This window comes from Balaenoptera physalus (assembly GCF_965194825.1).
Source record: "Balaenoptera physalus genome assembly, chromosome: 1".
Lineage (NCBI taxonomy): Eukaryota > Metazoa > Chordata > Mammalia > Artiodactyla > Balaenopteridae > Balaenoptera > Balaenoptera physalus.
In genome coordinates, this window is record NC_138882.1 from 127,588,881 (window position 1) to 127,598,279 (window position 9,399).

The following is a 9,399-nucleotide window of genomic DNA, read 5'->3' on the forward strand; positions in this document are numbered from 1 at the left end:
AATAAAAAGCTATCGCAACTACAAAAAAAATGTAAGATTCATGAAGAAACAACCCGCTGTTTTTAGGACTCTGAATATGAGCTGATTCTTGAAGCAATTTTTTTATGTGAAAAGAATTACATATGTACTCATACAAAAAGTCTTAAAGGCTTTGAAGGGAGGTAAAGAAATAATATTTTAGGTATCATCTGTAATGCAGAATATTTATTGTTTTCTCTCTATTGGTCTTAAAACACTATCTTAACCTCAAGATCATTTTGTGCCTGCAGAGTTGCAAATCGTGAATTATGATCATGGTGCAAACTGACAGAATTTAAAATAGCTTTTCTTTTAGGAGAAAAACAGTGCCATTTTTATATAGCTTTATAAAATATTTATTAAAGTATAAAAAACCTTCCCTTAATTGTTCTTTCCTATAATAATATTTCTTAGTGATACTATATGGAACTTAATGCTATGGAAGTTATACAAAAGAGACTCTGTACTAACTAACAAGCCAAAATCTGTAAATAACCCAAACGTCCTCAACTGGTGAATGGGTAAACAAACCATGGTACAGAGGTTATACAATGGAGTACTACTCAGCCACAAATATGAGCAAACTATTGTTACACACAATAATTCAGGTGACTCTCAATAACTGAAGAGAGAAGCCAGTCTTAAATGGTTGCATACTGAATGATTCCTTATACAATAGCATTGTTAAAGAGACAAAATGATAGTGATAGAGAACAGATCAGTAGTTGCCAACGGAAATGGATGAAGGGAAGGTGTGACTACAATGTGATAACACAATGGAGTTGTTTGGGATGAAGTACCTGTTTTGTATCCTGGTATGGGTGGAAACCATACATGTCTTAAGAATTCATGTCACTGTAAGCCAAAGTAAAAAGTCAATTTTCCTTTATAATAATTTAAAAAAGGATCCTATCTACCTATGTACTAGACATAAAGAAAACTGGAACCTAAAATTTATGACTTAAGTTATTGATAAGAAACAACCATGAATTTACATAATTTTGTTTATAATAACATTTTCTTCATTTATTTTATCCACTTAGTTCATTTTTTCAACAAATAATTATTGAGAATCTTTTGTATCTTATTATTATGAACATAGATGGTTGAGAAAAGTCAATCATAGCTCTTCTTTAGTAGAAATTCACTATTTGTTTATTCTACTTCCTCATGTCTCACTTCTCTTGAACCCATCTAACCGAGGTATTACCGCTACCATTCCCTTGAAACTGCAATTATAGAGATCATCAGTGACCCTCATATTGGGAAACCCAGTCCTCAACTTACTTGAATCAGCATCTTTTGGCACAGTTACTCACTCTTTCTTCACTTAGCTTCTGGGACTCCACCACTCTTTTTTTTCTCCTATCACACTGACCACTCTTTATTTTTGATTCTTTGCTGGATCCTTCCTTTCATCCATATTCCAAATTGTTTCCCTGTTTGAGAGCTCAGTCTTTGAGCCTATTCTCTATTAATATTCACTTCATAGGTAATTTCATGAAATTACTCCCAAATTAATATATCCACTGTCACCTTCTTCCTTAATTGCCCAAATCCTCTATCAAATTGCCTAACAACTCCATTTTGATGTTTAATAGGTATTTCCCCAAAATTTTCCACCACTACAAACAATAACAACAACCAAAAAATAATAATGATAACCCCTGCCCTTTGTACCCTCTTCTCTGTCTCAGGAAATGTTAATGCCATCCTAGAATTTTCTCAGGCCAAATCTTTCAGTCAATCTTGACTCATTCTTTTTGGAAGACAGGTGTACAATGAAGCTGAAAAGGAGATATTGGATAGACACACAATATAATTGTAGATCACTTAAATATTTTTTTAATTAGAGTAAGAGAAAGCCATTGCTTTAAAGAGTGAGTTTACATAATTGGGTTTATGTGGAAACTATGTTGGGTGGGATGGTTGCAAGATAGAAGGAGGGAGGTAGTTATGACACCAGAATAACATTCCTGGAGAGAAATGCTGGTATCCTAGATTTGTGGAAATTGAAACTGATAGGATTTGATTATGTATGGAACTTGGAGAGTTTCTAATGCATACAACTAAACAGATGGTTGTGTCACTAGACGAGGACCTGTGTTGTATGCATTTTTGTTTGTTTTCTTGGAGAGATGGGTAGAAATCATTTGTTTAGTTTTAGCCATGTTTCATTTAAGGTGCTTTTACCACATCCAAAAGAAATATCAACTAGCAGTTGCATATACTTGTAAGCAACTATGGGAGGTAAGTAAATCTTAAATATATGTAAGAGACATATATTTCTGAGTCATTTGCATATTGAGAAAAATTTAATCCATAGGTTTTAGTGATATAGGTTATGGTGTATAGTGTAAAATTAGAAGAGAAGATTACTTAATACTGACCCTGGCAATGTCAGTGTTCATTGGGTAAGTAGAGAAGAATGAACCCCCAAAAAGAAACAGGATAAGTGACCTGAGAAGAATGAAGTGAAAACACATTGTGACATGGAAACCAAAAAAGAGAGTTATTTCAGGAAGGGTGAGTCTAAAGCACAGGATCCTGATGGAAGTTCAAGTAAATTACTGATAATTGTCTGAAAAATTTAGGAAGATGGGTATCATTTGTGGTCTTAATATGTATTGTTTTGGTGGAAGGATGAGGTCAGAATACTGACATAACTAAATAAATAAGTAAATAGGAGGGAAGTAAATGGGAAATTTCAGGTGATTAGGTTGAGAAATTTGGATAATAAACTTTTAAGATGGGAAGTAAGAGAAGGTATGAAACTAGGAGCAGCTAATGGCTAATACAGTGAAAACAGGAAAAGTTAAACAGTCAAGCTGATTGGAATTGAGGGCTTTTCCAGGTGAATATCATGAGGGGAAAAAAAACAGAGAAAAAAGAAGTTTAAGACACTGGCAAGAGTGTTGTTGAAATGATGAATCATAAAATTTAACCCGGATGACAAGGCATGAAAGGTAGCTGTTGACAAATGAAGGAATGAATGGGTAAGAATGGATAAGTGATATGGATGGTATTGAATAGTTTAACAAAAGGAATGTTGAATTAATAAGCTGAACATATAAGAGGACATGGTAAAGAATGTAAGGCTTGAATTACTTATTTTAGAGAAAAAGAAATCGGAGGTGATGGCATGATGTTAGGGACAACCCCTGGAGTGGATTGTTAAAGTGAAGTAAAAGAGAAAGTCATTGGAGCTGAAGAGGTCAGAACACTGAGAAGCCAGAACACTGAAGGTTCATCCTGTGAGCAGCAAAGATACATAAAGTGATGACAGTAAACTAGGCAACACAGTCTTCAATACATTGACTTGAGGAAAAAGAATTTCGTTACAAGAGAGTAGAAGAACAATGGACTGGAAGTAATAATGGAGATAAATGGGGACATCAAAGCCTAATTCCTGGTCATGAGTTATAATGGGTGAGGGATACTAAACAGAAAAGGACAGAAGTAATGTCCGCAGGAAGGAGGCCATTCTCTGTTAAGACAAGACGATGGAGGGAACACTGAGATATCCACTGAGGATACGGTAGGGGTTGCCGATTACGGAGGAGCAACTCCAGAGGATATGGATAGTTTAGAAGGTGCAGAACTGCAGCCCAAGGACAAAGTAGTACAGAGTATTATAGAAAATATGGACCATCAGAGCACAGATGGGCCACAGAAGCAGACAACTGGGATCTCTAACTGATTAAAACAGAGACCAGAAGTGTGCAGAGTTAGATACAACAACAATCTTGCTGAAGACAATGGGTCTTATTTTATCATTTACCCTGGTTAGTAGGGACCCCAGATGCCTGGAACACTGCATATTATGTGGCTTGGCTGTTAGAAAAGACTGTCAACTATACACACCATACGGATCCACAGAGAGCTGACTCAGTTGCTAAGCCTTCAGAATGAGAGTTAATTCAAATATTTGGCAGATTCATGATTTAAAAAAAAAAAAAAACTTCAAAGGCTATTGATAGATGTAACCTGCCTAGGCTTCTAGATTAGAAAAGAAAGATGATATGGACATTTAAAAAAATGATAAATTATAAAATCATGTTCAACTTTTGGCATGATTAATTACTTTTCAAATTAAATACGAAGCTAAATTTCTTAGCATATGAGGTTGGTCTTCAGACTTGAAGCTTTTGGCTTATCCCTCAAATGTAGCAAAATCCTGCTCCCAGGTAGACATAACAATATCTAGTTAAAAAGAAAAGTTTCTTATCCTGAGCCTCTTTCACAGAGAAAAGTACATCTTGGGAGGCCAGCAGACGTCAACTCAAATCCCACTAACCATAACTGAGTCACATGCTCACATGATCCTGGCCTAGCTGCAGGGCTGCTTCAAAGCATGGTTTGGGGGACAGTTCAGCCTCTATGGTGAGAACTTGACTACTCTGGCAAAGAAGAAATGAGAGGGAAGAAAGATGACTAATGGATGGGGCCACCAGTGCCATCTGCCTTAGGAAGATTAGGTGTCCTTGTAAGTGATGCGTGTGTGTGTGTGTGTGTGTGTGTGAGAATACATCTCTAAATACATTAAGGAAATATAGTAAATCTTTCCAGTTTGTCAAATGTCTCTTAATTTTGTTTATAGGACTTATTGTTCCTTATAGAAACTTTTAATGTTTTGTAGGTCAACCGTTTCCTTTATAGTTTCTGGCTTTACGGCATGCATAGAAAAGTTGTCCTCTATCAGAAACTCTGAAATAGTCACTTCTATTTTCTTCAACTGTTGTCAAAATCTTACTTTTTAATATTACATGCATTGCTCTATCTGAAATTGATTTCAGTGAGGTATGGATTTTCATTACATTTTACCCCCAAAGGCTAACTAGTTTTCTCAGCATCATTTGTTGAATAGGCCAATCTGCTATCCATGAATTTGAAATACTGCATTAAAGAAATGCTAAAAATCCATAAAACTCAGACAGGTTCCAAATTCTTATTTTTTTAATTCACCTACTTAATTAATGCTGCTTTAGTCTTGAATTTTAAAATATGAATGGAAAGCAGAGAAAGAATGGAGATAAACCTGCCACGTTCAGTCCAAAGTATACCTGGAAGATTACAGGTTTGCACCCACATTTTAAGATGAACCAAAACAACCTCATGAATAGACTTCTTTGGAAGTGAGAAGACCTGAAAATGCCTCTCCCTGACTTTGTCAGCCCCATTCAGCCACAGGCTCTAAAGATATTCTGTCTTTAAATTCCAGCCCCGTTCTGCTGAGCAGCCAGAATATTTTTCATACAGAACAAATAGTTATTGATCTCCTACTGTATGACATGCACTGTTCCAGGAACAGAAAAAAAAATAGTGGTTGAGACCAAGTCCATGCTTTTACTACACAAGGAAGCAAGTACACAGCATAATTTTATACAGTGCTAAGTACAAAGAAGAAAACAAGTGGGGAGATGAAAACTGACTAGAGTCTGCTGGGTACCTTCAAGTCGGTGACCAGGGAATGCTGACCTGAGTGGTGATCTGAAGACAGTCAGGAGAGCCTAGAGCATTTTAGGCAGAGGCAATTTCAAATGCAAAAGTCGGGGACTGGAATGAGTTGAGAACTTGGGATATTTGAGGAAAAGAAAAGGCAGGAGTGCAATGAGGAATGGGAGTGGGGAGAGTGGGAAATGAGGTTGGAGGACTGGGCAGGCCAGCAGATCAAATAAGACATCATGGGCCTTGGTAAGGAGGCTGGATTTTAGACCCACCGGCTAGGAGGGCTTTAAATGAGCTCACTGCCCTTAACACAGAATCTCATATATTTAGGAGATCCTTTACGAGCTTCCTGCTTTAACTTTGCTGTTGCCATCAGAATCCTTACTCTAGCCTTTTCCTGCATCTCGTCGCACTAGAGCCATTGGTAACGATGATCAGTGGAGAAAAGCCTCTTCTAACCATGCTTTTACAGAAAAGGCAAATCTGACTTCATCACTTTCTTATTCCTTCTGTGGAATTTTTCCTGATACTATTTCTTTTTCTGGTGTTTTGTTGCACTCTTATATTAATGACAGTGCTTAATATCTACTAAGGTCACTTACTGTGTACCAGGTAATGTTCTGGGGATTTCCCATGTCTTAATACATTGAATCTTTGCAATGATGTGGTGGAGTAAGAACTGTCATTGTTCCCACTTACAGATGATGAACCTGGAGCATAGACTCTGCCCTCAGTCACACAGCTAGTAAGTAAAGGAGCTGGGATTTGAATACAGGAATATGTCCAGAGCCTTAATATCGAGTCGTTATGCTTTGCTGCATCCCCAAAGCCTTTGTCAATCATGCTGTGTATTGGATTGATGCTGAGGTTCTTGGAGAAACAGCAGAGAATTATTTGAGAAATGCAACTTCCGAGTAACAGGAGCCCACAATGTGCCTATTTATTAGACTTTGTACACCTGTCTCTTTACTTAATACTCACAATGACCCTATAACACAGGCAATTCTTTTGTCTGGCACTATGTCCGATTTCTAATATCACTACACTACTGCTTCTCAGTATCTAGCAATGCCCTAAGCATCCTCAGAGGAGGGTCTGGGACAGCCGTTAGAGTCATCCTTAGGCCAGAAGACTGCATGTTTTTACCTTGGTGGATAAATATTCAGGCTTGCCTGAGGTCCAGTGACAATCCTTCTGATTAATGGAAGACAATAGATATCCAGTGCCCCTCTTTGATTGGCTCACCCATTACTGGAGCTTATTGCTTGAGGGCCACAATTAAGCAATTGTCTGACCCACGGGAGGTGTTCAATCATGTTCACTGAGGAGATGAACAGTGCCCCTGAAATGCTAACAAATTCAGCCTCTCACCCTGTTATTTTTAGAAACACAAATATAACTCTCCTTGTTCACTTCCATTTCCTCGATTGACTCGTATCTAACTACACATATAGCATGTGGGCCAGGCACTGTGTTAAGTACTTAAGAAATAATTTGGGACCCTGAAACTTACAATCTACTGAGTGAGGCACTACTTTTTGCAGATAAGGAAAATGAGGCATAGAGAGATTAATTTACCTTTCTAAAGTAACAAAGACAAAGCTAGTATATAGTACAGACAGGCTCAAAACACAAGAAGCCTGTTTCCAACTTCTGAGCTCTTAACCACCTTGGCACTGCCTTAATATGGGCAGTTTTGTCACTGAGAACCTCCCCATGTCTCCCTAGCCCAATGGCAAAAGTGAGAGGCCATTTATAGTTATATTTAGATTATAGTATCTTGAAGCCACTATCCCTTTACTTGTAATAATTTCCATTTTTTCCAGAATTCACTCTCCATATAAATATTTACACAAATCCTCAGAGATGCTTACATTCTGTCCATAAATAAGTCCCTTTCAGAGCTCCCCTGTTGCCAATGGCATCACTCAAGGCTGAACTCCACAATGTACTTATAATTGATGGCGTCCCACCCTCCCCCAGGTGGTTCGATTGCCTGCAACCTCATAGCCTGCTACCATTACCCGCAGTGGACTGTCATTGCTAACAGTGGAGCCAGATATTTAGAGTCTTTGAGAGCCCATCTAAAAGGGCCAGCAGTCCTCCCAGATGCAAAACATTCTGTCTCCAAGGATTCATAGGTCAAAGAGAAGGATGTGCTCTCCTCACTTACATCCAATCAGAGACGAACCACAACAAAGCTACCTGGACCTGAAATTATACTCTTCAGCGGCACAGCACTTTCAGTTCACACACCTGTCCATTTCCCCAGAGAAAAACCTGGATCTGAAGAGGCTCCCACATCAGCTACTCCCTGTGCCCCACCCCGGCACTCCCCTCTGATGGGCCAGCACTGCTGCTGTCCGGCCACCCGTCCACACTCTTCCTCTCTTCAGACTGGGCTCCTCTTAGAGCCTTCTCTCTTTCTTTCCAATATTCTGTCATTGTCTGGATTCACTGTAGAAAATCAGGCTTTTTTCTTTTTATACTAAACTTCAGTGGAGCAAAAGAGGTCAAGGTTCTAATAATTCTCCATGCTCCACTTCCAGAAGTCTTCTTTGAACTTTCATGTAAACCACAGCCCCATACAGCGGAAAGTGCTTCCCAGTTTTACCAAGCAAGCTGTTCAAAGAAGGCTATTACCTAACATCATCTACTAATGGACCTATGCCTTGGCCTTGCCCATCTGGAACAATTTACTATTACATTTTGCTTTGAGATTTTTTTGGCCTGCCATTGTGACTTTTATCCATCCTCACCACATTCCAAAATTCAGAATATTAACCAACACAGATATTTTGAAGTATTATGTTCAAATCTATAATTCAATGTCCATAAATTACAGAAGACCTTTTCCCTCAGCCCCTAAGCATCCTTTATTTTTTCAAAATCTTTTAAAATTCTTAATTGTTCTAAAGTTAGTTTCTTGTACTTTGCTCTTCTTATATCTAGGAACTAACAAAATAAATAAAAGACGTGTATACTATCCTTCATAGCAATGTATATGTGTTTATTCCACTCCAATTATGAAAAGTATAGATGACAACTCTTTCAGAATGATTTCCCATAAATAACAGTTACAGTTTTAATTATTCATCAGGAAGAGAAAAACTCAGTAACAAGCTTAAATACTACAGTTTTCTAAAGCTCAGTCAGCTTTTCCAACACTAATTGCTTAAGAGTTAGAATAGTCTGAGGTTCACATGTACTAGATTCTAAATTAAGTCTGGAATTTGAATTCTAAATTAACTCTGAAATGAGCTCTCTTCAGACCACATACATAGCTCTAAATCCTACAACCCCGTCTTCAAAAGACAGGAAATTTGAAAGAAGTTAATTTCTTGTTTGCGGTGGGGGTAGGGACGGCGGGGAGCCTACAATTCAGTTTAATCCTTCAAAATGGCTAATCCAGAGGGAGGAAGAAAGAGAGGGAAATGGCTCGTTTACAGCTGTCCCTTTCCTGGTTTCCTAGAGAGAAGATTTCAAGTGATTTTTTTAACCTAAATCTAAGCTTCCCAGAAATCTGGTGATGGGTCGACTAGAGTCCCCACAAATTCATGTCCAACCAGAACCTCATAACGTGAACTTTTTTGGAAATAGTGTCTTTGCAGATGTAACTAAATTCAGATAAGGTCATACTGCATTAGGGTGGGCCCTAACCTCAGTGACTGGTGTCTTTGTAAGATGAGGAGAGGGCACACAGAAAAGCATATAAGAAGATCATGTGAAGACAGAGGCAGAAATTAGAGTTACACTGCCACAAATCAAGGTAAATAGAAACTGGAAAAGACAAGGAAGAATTCTTCCCTAGAGCTTTCAGAGGGATCATGGCCCCGGTGACAACTTGATTTCAGACTTCTAGCCCCGCCAAAATGTGAGAGAATACACTTCTTTTATTTTAAGCCACCCAGTCTGTGATACTTTTTTATGGCA